At 48.4% G+C, this 13,352-nt stretch overlaps 1 protein-coding gene across 7 annotated transcripts in view; it reads left to right on the plus strand.

Annotated features, from left to right (window-relative positions):
• ZNF516 (zinc finger protein 516) overlaps positions 1 to 13,352 on the plus strand; it is a 154,385-nt gene that overhangs the window by 48,651 nt on the left and 92,382 nt on the right. The gene's annotated exons all lie outside the window — the stretch shown is intronic.

Here is a 13,352-nt window from a genome sequence, read left to right on the forward strand (position 1 = left end):
GCGCTGAAAAAAAACGCAGCATGTGCACTGCGGATTTTGATTTACATAGGCTATAATGGTACTGTACATGACATGCAGTTCTGCTGCGAATCCGCTGGGCCAAATCCACAGTGTGCACATAGCTTAAATCTAATGTGTACAGGATTTTAAACCATAGTAGCTTACGCAGCACAGATTAATACTGAGCATCTGTTGGACCCACATCTATCTTTTAGGTACCGTTTCTATTTGTTTTTGCATTGACACTTTATTTTTTCTAATTAAGCATTTATTTTTTAAACTATATGGTGGCCCGGTTCTAACGCATCGGGTATTCAAGAATATGTATGTAGTAGCGCCGGTCACCTCTCGGCTGCGACGCTACTGACCTCCGTGCGGCAGATGACGACCCTCGGCAACCGTCGGGAGATCCGCCCGCGGCTAGTGCCACTGATCTCCCGATGGTAGCAGTGGCATGTGTCGTTCAATTTCCGTGCCACTGCCAATTCGCGGCTGAACTGCGTGTCGATGATTGGTCGCGCCCGGCCGGGTGCGACAAATCGGCGACGCAGGATTTCCGTTACAGACCGACAGACAGAATTAGATGATTATATAGTAGATGGGTTGCCTGGACATTTTTTTCTCCCCCAGGAGCTTGGATTGCTGAAATTAAAAAACAAGGTAAGGCTAAGTGCACATAAGGTCGGTGCAACTAGCCTACAGTGTACGTCATCAGATTTATGTCATAGGCTCCCATTCATTAGACCGAGGTCAAAAGTGTGTTCTTTCAGCCTCCGCATGGCACGTGTGCACTTTGAATACTGTTTGCGTAGCTGCATAGGTAAGTGAGGTAGATACTTGTACTATGCGTTACTCGTTTCTGTTCAGTGGGTCTCTATGGTAGATGGATATCTCGGCATCCATCCTCACTGTGCACAATGTCGGGCAAATAACTCCTAACTGTATGTGTCCGACAGTAGGCATTAAATGCAATCTGGACCTAGCCTAATCAATTCTGTTTGGTCCTCGCTTAAGGCCCGTTACACATAACGATGTCCCAGCGATCCCACCAACGATCCGACATGGGTGGGATCGCTGGGACATCGTTAGGCTGATCGCTGTGAGCTGTCACATAGACAGCCCCTCCAGCGATCAGGACCAGCGAGCAAGCTGGTTTCTAATATAAACATCGGGTATACAGGAGCCGCGGCTCGTGGATACCCACTGTTTACATTAGAAACCAGCGTCCAGCGTCGCTGGTCTCTCGCTGCCACACGCGGCGATGCGTGCTGGCCAGCGGGAGACCAGCGATCAAAAAATGGCCCAGGACGATCGAGCACGATCAGCGATACCCTGCAGGGGGGCCGGTCGCTGATCCCCCGTCACACACAGCGATCTCGCTGGCGCGTCACAAAATCAATGATCTCGCTAGCGAGATCACTGTGTGTGACTGGGCCTATAGACCCAGCACAGGCCACGTCGTGGTCTGCGCGAATGCAGGAAATAGAGACCTCACCATTCCACCAGCAACAGCTGCGACAGTGATTGACTGCAGTGGTTGGGTGACTTGAGTAGTGTGTCATTGGATGTTTTTCTGATGGTGCACTGTTTAATTCACCTGAAACCTGCAGCGGTCCTACTGCTGGTGGAACAGTGGCGTCTCCTCTTCATGCGTCGACACTGACCACGAAGTGGCCTGTGCTGTTTCCGGAAGGGGAGTATCAATAAGTTTGTTTTTACTGTTAAAAGCCGCCGGGATCTTTTCTTGTTGCCTGGATAACACCTTTACTTGATATAATTTAATTGACATACAGTGGGGGAAATGAGTATTTGATCCCTTGCTGATTTTGTAAGATTGCCCACTGACAAAGACATGAACAGTCTATAATTTTAAGGGTAGGTTAATTTTAACATTGAGAGATAAAATATCAAAAATAAAGTCCAGAAATTAATTGTATAAATTATATAAATTTATTTGCATTTTGCAGTGAGAAATAAGTATTTGATCACCTACCAACCGTTAAAAGTTATGGCTCCTACAGACCATATAAATGCTCCTAATCAACTCGTTACCTGTATTAAAAAAAGCTGTCTTTCATAGTCACCTTTCCATCGATGTCAGGGACAATATCATGGATCTGGACAAAGCTGGAATGGGCTACAAAACCATTAGGCTGGTTTCACATTAGCACTTTTTAAGCGCACACACGGCCGGGGGTAGCTCCGCCCCCGAGCCGGCTCTCTGCCCGGCGTGCCCGCCCCTTGCTTGTAGCGCCGCCTCCTTGCGCACAGCGGCGCCTGCGATCGGCGCTCCCTATCTTTAGCATAGGGTGCGCAGATCGTGCGCAGGCCGTGCGCTAGTTGCACTTTGACCTGCGCTGCGCACTTTTGACGGTGCGCCGTGCGCGCCAAAATCAAACTTTTCGGATTTTAGCGCGCACGGCGCACCGTCAAAAGTGCGCAGCGCAGGTCAAAGCGCAACTAGCGCACGGCCTGCGCACGATCTGCGCACCCTATGCTAAAGATAGGGTGCGCCGATCGCAGGCGCCGCTGTGCGCTAGGAGGCGGCGCTACAAGCAAGGGGCGGGCACGCCGGGCAGAGAGCCGGCTTGGGGGCGGAGCTACCCCCGGCCGTGCGTGCGCTTAAAAAGCGCTAATGTGAAACCAGCCTTAGTAAGACGCTGGGTGAGAAGGAGATCACTGTTGGTGCAATAGTAAGAATATGTAAGAAATACAAAATGACTGTCAATCGACATCGATCTGGGGCGCCATGCAAAATCTCACCTCGTGGTGTTTTTACTTTAATGTGAGGAAGGTGAGAGATCACCCTAAAACTACACGGGGGGAACTTGTTAATGATCTCAAGGCACCTGGAACCAGTCGCGAAGAAAACCATTGGTAACGCATTATGCCGTAAAGGTTTAAAATCCTGCAGTGCCCACAAGGTTCCAGTGCTCAAGAGTGGCGCGTGCAGGCCCGTCTGAAGTTTGCCAATGAACATCTGGATGATTCTGTGAGTGATTGGGAGAAGGTACTGTGGTCAGATGAGACAAAAATTGAGGTCTTTAGCGTTAACTCAACTCGCTATGTTTGGAGGAAGAGAACTGCTGCCTATGACCCAAAGAATACCATCCCCACTGTCAAGCATGGAGGTGGAAACATGTTTTGGGGGTGTTTTCTCTGCTAAGTGAACAGGACTACTTCACCACATCAATGGGAGAATGTATTGAGCCATGTGCCATAACATCCTGAGTGACAACCTCCTTCCCTCCACCAGGACATTAAAAATGGGTCGTTGCTGGGTCTTCCAGCGCGACAATGACCCCAAATATACAGCCAAGGCAACAAAGGAGTGGCTCAAACAGAAGCACATTAAGGTCATGGAGGGGCCTAGCCAGTCTCCAGACCTTAATCTCATAGAAAACATGGAGGGAGTTGAAGCTCCGAGTTGCCAAGCGACAGCTTCAAAATCTTAATGATTTAGAGAATATCTTCAAAGAGGAGTGGACCAAAATTCCTCCTGACATGTGCGCAAACCTCATCATCAACCGCAAAAAACCTCTGACTGCTGTGTGTTATGAACTGGTCACCGAGGAGGATGGCAGGAATAGGCTAGGCCACCAGGAATGTTGGTAACTTAGCGGATTGCAGACCCCTAATCCCCTAACACCACCACTAGCAGTAGCCTTGGGGCGTATCTACGATGCCATAGATGCCTCAGCACAGCTGGAGAGCTAACTAAGCCTAAAGCAAGAAAGGTGAAATCTAAACTGCCCCGGAGTAGAACCCCAAAGGAATAGATAGTCCCCAAGCATATATTGTCGGTGAGACAAGATGAGACACAAACGCAGGCAGAAAATAGACTGTGCAAATGATGGGGCCCAAACTGTCTAGATAGGATAGGAAAGGAAAGACACTGTCTGCAATCACGCAAAAACCCTAAAAAATCCAACACGTCTGATGTCCCAAAAAAAACACTGAGGTCTCACGACCTCTCCCCCACTATATCAGCATTCTGGTGTAAACTGGTAGCAAAGCAAACAAGACTAATATAACAGGGGACTGAACAAGCTGTAACATATGGAGCAGGGACCAGCACAGCCCCAGCAGGGAGCACGCTGAACCCTCACAGCAAAGCCAAAAGAGGCAAAACCAGATCAAGATTAGCAAATTAACAGCTTAACTGAAAAATGCAGGATCAAGCAAGAGGCAATAGACCGCAGACCTCAGAGTGCACAGGAAGAAACTAATCGCCAGCAGCCACTGAAGGAAACCTCACTTAAATACTGCCGTCAGTAACCCTTGATTTCCAATCATCGTCAGGTGGCAGACTTCAGCCAGCTCCACTACCCACAGTAACCACCAGAGGGAGCCCCGACTCAGAAGTCAAATCAAGAGAGTTGACAACAGCTGTGCTTGCCAACAAGGGTTTTGCCACCAATTATTAAGTCTTGTTTGCCAAAGGGATCAAATACTTATTTCTCACTTTAAAATGCAAATGTATATAATTTATACAATATGATTTTCTGGATATTATTTTTGATATTCTATTTCTCAATGTTAAAATTAACCTACCCTTAAAAGTATAGACTGTTCATGTCTTTGTCAGTGCGCAAACTACAAAATCAGCAAGGGATCAAATACTTATTTTCCAGGACGTCCACCTGACAGCACCATGGAGGACGTCCTCCTCCTCCTTACAGGGACAGGAAAAGCACACGAGAGGTTAAAAGGTCATGTCCCACCCCCTCTCCCTCAGTGTTTTTCCTGTCCCTGCATGGAGGGACACACGAGAGACTGCGCTGAACTTACCGGAGGGGCTCAGGGGATCGTGCGGCCAGTCCAATCCTTCCCCTGTCAAGAAGTCCCGGGGCCGAAAATCTCCGAGGGGGAGTCCCTCTGCTCCAAAGGCCAGGAGCAGGATGACGCTCCTAGAGGGAGCCGTTCCTCCCTATGGGAGGCTCTCGGCTCCAGGATTCACTGCCATAGCAGGCGATGGTTGGCTCCCCGTAGGCGGCTGGCCGAGCGGGCACCGGCAGGAGGATGGCGCGGTCGGCGCCTGGAGGAAGGAGCTGCGGCTCCAGCAGACCTCCATAACAGGCGGAGGTCGGCTCCCCGCAGGCAGCAGGCCGAGCGGGCACCGGCAGGAAGACGGCGCGGTCGGCGCCGGGAAGAGGAAGGAGCGGCGGCCCCAGTAGACCGCCATAGCAGGTGGGAGGCGGCTCCCCGCAAGCGGCTGGCTGAGCGGGCACCGGCGGCAGGAGCATAGCGCGGTTGTGCGCAGGCGCAGCCCGGGCAGGAAGTGGAGGAAGCGGCCTATCGCGAGAAATGTCTGGTGACGTCACACGCCGGCCTTGAATCCCAGCGCGCTCCTGAGGTCCACATCGCTCTGCAGAATCGCGCAGGATGGAAGGAAACGCTCCAGCAGGTGGAGGGGTAAGTGCGCATGGTGCAGACCACCATCCCCGCAGCCCAGATCTGAGTAGGTGCCCCATTCTGTATTATTAGGAGAAGGGAACCCTGGCAGAATCCCCCTACGAGGTGAAGGACCCGGCAAAAGCCACCTCCAAATCGGTCCGATGCCCTGTATGTAGGATAAAGCTGCCAACACCTATAACAAGACTCTATGCAGACCCTGTACCTCAAGGGTCATAGGCGAGGAACAGCCATCCCGATGCCCTGTATGTAGGATAAAGCTGCTAACACCTATAACAAGACCCTATGCGGACCCTGTACCTCAAGGGTCATAGGCGAGGAACAGCCATCTCTCCTTTCCGAAATGAGATAAGGGAGGAAGTTCAGTCCTCTACAGCCAGGTTTGCACGGCGTCAGTCCCCCAGCCCAGGGCCGAGTCGCAAGCGTCCAAGGTGGGAAGCAGACCCAGCTTCGGAAGCAAGCCCTAGTGAGGAGTCCGACTTCCGGGATTCAGATCAGGTGGAAGAAGGCGAGATCCTGGGGGATAGACAGGATCAGAGCAGGAAGTACCTGTTCAGACTGGAGGACACGGACGAGTTGGTCCAGGCAGTCAGGAATACTATGCAAATAGTGGAAGTCCCTAAACCACAGTCCAGACAGGACTTAATGTTTGGAGGACTGGTGGCCCGGAAACAGGTAGTGTTCCCCGTAAGTGAACACATCAGGACAATGGTCCAGGAGGAGTGGAAAGAGGCAGAGCGTCTGTTGATACTCTCCCGAGACTTTAAAAATAGACTGCCTTTTGATCCCGAGGAATCACAGGCATGGGAGGAAGTCCCTAAATTAGACGTTCCAGTCGCCAAGGTTTCCAAGAAGACGACCATCCCATTCGAGGACTCATCAGGTCTCCGAGACCCGATGGATAGGGAGGCGGACGTCTTGTTAAAGAGAACATGGGAGTCGGCGGCTCTTATTAGGCCAACGTAGCAGCCACCTCTGTGGCCAGGTCTATGTTTTTGTGGATGGGGCAGTTGGAGGAACACCTAACCAACAAGACCCCTAGATCAGAGATCCTAGCATCACTTCCTCTCATGAAATCGGCCACGGCATTCCTGTCGGATACGTCGGCTGAGTCAGTGAGGTTTGCAGCCAGAAACAGCTCCCTCTCTAATGCGGCCCGAAGAGCAGTCTGGCTTAAATCCTGGTTGGGGGATAACGCTTCTAAAACAAAGCTATGCGCCATCCCCTTCTCGGGCCTGAGGGTATTTGGTCCAGCCCTAAATAACATTCTAGAGCTAGTGTCCGATAAAAATAAGGGATTCCCAGAGGAAAAACCCAGACGGCCCCAGTCATTTCAGAGAGGCTCCTTCTCTAGGAAACAGACTGACTTCAGGGGTCGGGCAAGGTCCAATAAAAGCTCCTATAGGAGCTCCTTCAGCCAAGGTGGGAGGAACAAGGGTCCCCTCTTCACATCAACATCTAGATCGAGGAGGCAATGACGCCATAGGTATTGGGGGGAGACTTCGCCACTTCGCAGCAAACTGGTCCCGAGTCACCCACAATCAGTGGGTCCTCGGAACCATCGCGGAAGGCTACAGTATAGAGCTTTGTTCACCTCCCCCCGACAGATATATTGCCCCCACTGGTGTCCCGGAGGACTCCGCAATGTGGACAGATCTACAGGACATGGTCAACTCAAGTCATAGTACCAGTTCCCCCGACGGAAAGAGGAAGAGGGCACTACTCTTCCCTGTTTTCGATCACAAAACCATCCGGCGAGGCCCGCTCTATCATAAACTTGAACCCACCGAATGCCTGGGTCAGGTACAAGAGATTCTGGATGGAATCGATCCGATCCACAATCCTCCTAATAGACAGACAGGGACGCCGTCATGTGCACCCTAGACCTAAAAAAAGCATACTACTAAGTCCCTATCCATCCCTCATCCCAGAGGCTACTAAGGTTTGCGGTCAGTTTACCAGCCCGGACCTGCCACTTCCAGTTTCATTGTCTTCCATTTGGGTTGGCTTCAGCTCCCAGAATCTTTACAAAACTGGTGGTGGAGGTGGTGGCCTACCTGAGAGATCAGGGTATCGTGATCATTCCATATCTAGACGGCTTCCTACTGGTGGCAAGATCCAAAGAAGCGCTCATTCGAGACTGGAACCAAGCAACTACCGTAATGGAGTTCCTTGGCTGGGTGATCAATTGGGAGAAGTCAGACCTCAGGCCAGAGACCAGAAAAGTATTTCTCGGAGTCCTTCTAGACTCAGCCGACAGAATATCCTGGCTACCCGAGCGGAAGCAGAGGACTATTCAGGCCAGAACCAGAGACCTGTTGAGGCGTCAATGCTCCATAAGAGAGGCAATGGAGGTCTTGGGCCTCATGACGGCCTGCATCCCGTGTGTCCGATGGGCCCAATTCCACTCGAGATCATTACAGAGAGAGATCCTCGCAAAGTGGGGCAGAAGTCAGGCGTCGCTAGACAAACCCCTAAGGCTGTCAGAACGAGTAAAGGAGTCCCTTCGGTGGTGGACTCAGTCCAGAAACTTTCAAGTGGGCGTATTATGGACAACCTCTCCATACGTGGTAGTCCCCACAGACGCCAGTGCATGGGGATGGGGAGCCCACATAGAAGGGAAGATCTTCCAGGGAAAATGGCCAGTAGACATTAGGACCAGATCCTCCAATTTCAGAGAGCTCTTCGCGGTCTGGGAAGCGTTGCGGCGAAACCAGTCGGTACTAAAGAATCGTCACGTTCCCATATTATCTGACAATATAACGGCAGTGGCATTCCTGAAGCACCTGGGAGGGCCCAGACATCAACCACTACAGGCCCTGGCGGGAGAAATATTCCCTTGGGCAGAACGAACAGTCCGATCAGTGACCGCAGTACACTTAGAAGGTTCCCAGAACGAAGTAGCAGACTACTTGAGCAGACAACAGATCCACCCGACAGAGTGGGAACTGAACGTGGAAATCTTCGATCATCTTTGTCAGCGTTGGGGGACCCCCAGTATAGATCTTTTCGCAAGCCGAAAGAACTCGAAGGTCCCCAGATTATACTCCCTGAATCCGCCGGACGACCCAGAAGGCATAGACGCCCTGAGTCAGACTTGGGGGAGAATCCCTCTCTTATGCATTCCCACCACTGGCTCTCATACCGGCAGTGCTCAGGAAGATACACGAGGACCACGCAAGAGTGATGTTGATTGTTCCATACTGGCCGAAGAGAAGCTGGTTTCCCCTTCTAGGAGCCATGGCAGTAGGAAATCCAGTCGAGCTACCCCTGTGGAAGGACATCATCCACCAGGGCCCGATCCACCACCCGAACCCAGCAAGACTCCACATATCGGCTTGGATCCTGAGAGGGACATCCTGAAGGCAAAGGGGTTGTCGAATCAGGTCATATCCACCCTACAGGCCAGTAGGAAAGCGGTGACATCCGCAGTCTATCGAAAGATATGGAAAAGATTCTGTCTGGAGGGTGGCAGGTCCGATCTTGTGGCAGGCACCCCTGACCTCCCTAGCATACTAAGCTTTTTGCAGGCAGGGTTTAATAAAGGCCTTAAGCCCAGCACTCTAAAAGTCCAGATTTCGGCCTTGAGCGCCTTCTTCGATTACCAGTTAGCTTCCCATCCCTGGGTAATAAGATTTATAAGAGCCACGCAGCGCCTGCGCCCCACGATTAGGCAGCTCACCCCGCCTTGGGACCTGGGCCTGGTACTCAGGTTTCTCTGTACAGACCCCTATGCTCTCGGCGAGAAAATTACCATCTCTGCTCTCACTCGTAAAATGGCCTTCCTGGTAGCCATTACCACGGCCAAAAGAATAGGGGAGATCCAGGCCCTGTCCACTAAGGACCCATATCTCCAGATAAGAGATGACGTATAATCTTAAGGATAGACCCGGCATTTACCCCAAAGGTAGCCTCTTCTAAAAATTTTAACCAAGAGATGGTGTTACCATCTTTCTGTGATAATCCCCGTAATAAAAAGGAACTGGATGTGAGGCGGGCAGTTCTAGACTATCTAGAGGCCACCAATATCTGGCGCATCGACCCAAACCTGTTCATCCTTTTTGGGGGTAAAAATAAGGGGAAAAATGCCTCTAAGGCGTCCATCGCGCGCTGGATTACCTCAGTAATCTCTGACGCCTACCAAGCCGAAGGTGCCAACCCGCCAGATTCCATAAAGGCCCACTCTACAAGGGCGGTATCGGCCTCATGGGCTGAACGGGCGGGGGCCTCGGTTGATCAATTCTGTAGAGCAGCAACCTGGGCCAATCTTAATACACTCTGCAAGCACTACAAGCTTGATGTGTTAGCTGGTCAACAGACCGCATTTGGGAGAAAAGTTCTCCAGGCGGTAATCGCACCCTGAGGATGTGCTTTGGTACTCTCCATGGTGCTGTCAGGTGGACGTCCTGGAAAATAGGTATTGGTCCTACCGGTAATGATGTTTCCAGGAGTCCATCCTGACATCACGGGTAGTTCCCTCCCTGTTATGTTATACTACGTTGTATTATGTTATGTCATATGCTGTAATATGATTGTTTCATTAAACTGTTACTAGCATCACCTACCTTTTGGTACTTGTTAAATCACTGAGGGAGAGGGGGTGGGACATGACCTTTTAACCTCTCGTGTGCTTTTCCTGTCCCTGTAATGAGGAGGAGGACGTCCTCCATGGTGCTGTCAGAATGGACTCCAGGAAACCTCATTACCGGTAGGTCTAATAACTATTTTCCCCACTGTAAAACTGTAAGGGCTTATTTATATTTCTGTTCAGGAGCCATTTACTTGTTTCAAAGCCTAGGGGACACTGACATTTGTTCAACTGGTTTGAGACTTGCTGTCGTGCAACTATTTTAGCGCTGTGATTTTGCTGTAAAATAAAACTGCCAAGCTGCAAGCGACATGCAACTGGCATTGAAGTCCTTGGCAAGTGAGTTGTTTGCTACAGAAAATCCAACTCATTTGGAAATGTTTGCCTCTGTGTTCCAGTCGCAGGTTCATAATGCGAGACCATATTACCACCATTGGATGCAAAGCCATGATACGGCACTGCCATTTCAATGATGAGCATCAAATATTGCTGGGTAGCTCTAACATTAATCTGCATTGTGCCCCTAACATTAGTTTAAAAGGAACTCCCCCCAAAAAGCATAGTAAAGGAAGGGGGCATAACTTTATGTACTGTAAATTCTTTCTGTGCAACATCTTTTCCCATGGGGCCACTTTCTTGCCAGCAATATACTAAGCGTGCTGTACACTGATAAGTGCATTTACAATGTTTCTTTTTGTAAATATTGCTTTCCTATGTCAGCTTCTCTAAGCATAGTAACATAGCATTTAAGGTTGAAGGAAAACTTTTAAGTCCATCTAGTTCAACCAACAGCCTAACATGTTGATCCAGAGGAAGGCCAAAAAAAAAGACCCATGCGGCAAACACTAAGTTCCACATTGGGAAAAGAAAATTCCTTCCCTACTCCACATACAGCAATCAGACTAGCTCCCTGGATCAACGCAATATCAAGGAATCTAATATGTATAACCTGATATAGAACCAACTTAAGGACAAAAATCTGACCATGGTGAAAAAAAGCTGGTACCTGGGAACATCCAGAGAGTTTTACTAGGTATAATTTTGATCAAAATTATGTTAACTAAATACCCTTATTATTACTATTATTACTACCTTCATGCAATTTTTGCAATATATTTTTTTACTTTTTTATTCCAGGATATTTGTTTTGTGTTTTGCTTTAGGTATAATAACTGTACATGTTGCTTGCCTTTTAGTATGAATGGTGGTTTATTAATTATAGTAATTTGCATATACAGTGCCTTGCGAGTATTCGGCCCCCTGGATCTTTTCAACCTTTTCCCACATATCATGCTTCTAACATAAAGATACCAAATGTAAATTTTTGGTGAAGAATCAGCAACAAGTTGGGGCACAATTGTGAAGTTGAACGAAATGTATTGGTTATTTTAAATTTTTGTGGAAATTCAAAAACTGAAAATTGGGGTGTGCAATATTATTCTGCCCCTTTTACTTTCAGTGCAGCAAACTCACTCCAGAAGTTCATTGTGGATCCAATGTTGTCCTAAATGACTAATGATGATAAATATAATCCACCTGTGTGTAATCAAGTCTCCGTATAAATGCACCTGCTCTGTGATAGTCTCAGGGTTCTGTTTGAAGCACAGAGAGCATCATGAAGACCAAGGAACACAACAGGCAGGTCCGTGATACTGTTGTGGAGAAGTTTACAGCCGGATTTGGATACAAAATTATTTCCAAAACTTTAAACATTCCAAGGAGCACTGTGCAAGCGATCATATTGAAATGGAAGGAGTATCATACCACTGCAAATCTACAAAGACCGGGCCATCCCTCTAAACTTTCATCTCAAACAAGGAGAAAACTGATCAGAGATGCAGCCAAGAGGCCCATGATCACTCTGGATGAACTGCAAAGATCTACAGCTGAGGTGGGAGAGTCTGTCCATAGGACAGCAATCAGTCGTACACTGCACAAATCTGGCCTTTATGGAAGAGTGGCAAGAAAAAAGCCAATTCTCAAAGATATCCATAAAAAGTGTAATTTAAAGTTTGCAACAAGCCACCTGGGAGCCACACCAACATGTGGAAGAAGGTGCTCTGGTCAGATGAAGCCAAAATTGAACTTTTTGGCAACAAAGCCAAACGATATGTTAGGCGTAAAGGCAACACAGCTCATCACCCTGAACACACCATCCCCACTGTAAAACGTGGTGGAAGCATCATGGTTTGGACCTGATTTTCTTCAGCAGTGACAGGGAAGATGGTTAAAATTGTTGGGAAGATGGATGGAGCCAAATACTCGACCATTCTTGAAGAAAACCTGTTGGAGTCTGCAAAAGACCTGAGACTAGGATGAAGATGATCCCAAACATAAAGCAAAATCTACAATGGAATGGTTCACAAACGTATCCGGGTGTTAGATTGGCCAAGTCAAAGTCCAGACATGAATCCAATCGAGAATCTGTGGAAAGAGCTGAAAACTGCTGTTCACGAATGATCTCCATCAAACCTCACTGAGCTCGAGCTGTTTGCCAAGGAAGAATGGGCAAGAATTTCAGTCTCTCGATGTACAAAACTGATAGAGATATACCCCAAGCGACCTGCAGCTGTAATCGCAGCAAAAGGTGGCACAACAAAGTATTAAGTTAAAGGGGCCAAATAATATTGCACGCCCCACTTTTCAGTTTTTGAATTTCCACCAAAAAAGGAAAATAACCAATACATTTCGTTCAACTTCACAATTGTGTCCCATTTGTTTGAGTCTTCACCAAAAATTTACATTTGGTATCTTTGTTTGAAACATGATATTTGGGAAAAGGTTGAAAAGTTCCAGGGGACCGAATACTTTCCCAAGGCACTGTAGTTTGGTGTAAAGCGCTACTGAGAATATCTTCTTTCAATATGCAGCAGTTTAGACTGTTCTGCGTGATTACCTTGTGAGCACTGCTCCCCCCACCCCATGATAACAATTAGTACTTATACTTTAATGTTTAAACTAAAACAACAGTAAAAATCACAATAATTACAGGAGCAGCAGTAACTAAATAAGAGCAAAATCTGCTCACTTTTAACCTGGTGAAAGTTTCTCTTTAACCACTTCATGGCATATAATGTACATTTATGTCACAACCCTGGCTTTATTGTGGGCTCGCATGCTAAGCCTGCATGTTTCCCAGCAGGTGATGGCTGATTTAAATCGGCCATCATGTACCTTGAACAGCCTTTATGTGCCATTGTTCAAATATTTGTGGAGAATAATCTGGAAAGGTGATTTCTCAGAACTAGTCTGGCATCTGTAGCTGTAGTGACACGACCCTTGGCGTGATTGACATTTTCTGATCTGCCCCATCTTCTCAGTCCTGTACATCCTGCACATGAGAAGATGC

Source organism: Dendrobates tinctorius, unplaced genomic scaffold (genome assembly GCF_039654945.1).
Source record: "Dendrobates tinctorius isolate UK_male_01 unplaced genomic scaffold, ASM3965494v1 ptg000004l, whole genome shotgun sequence".
Lineage (NCBI taxonomy): Eukaryota > Metazoa > Chordata > Amphibia > Anura > Dendrobatidae > Dendrobates > Dendrobates tinctorius.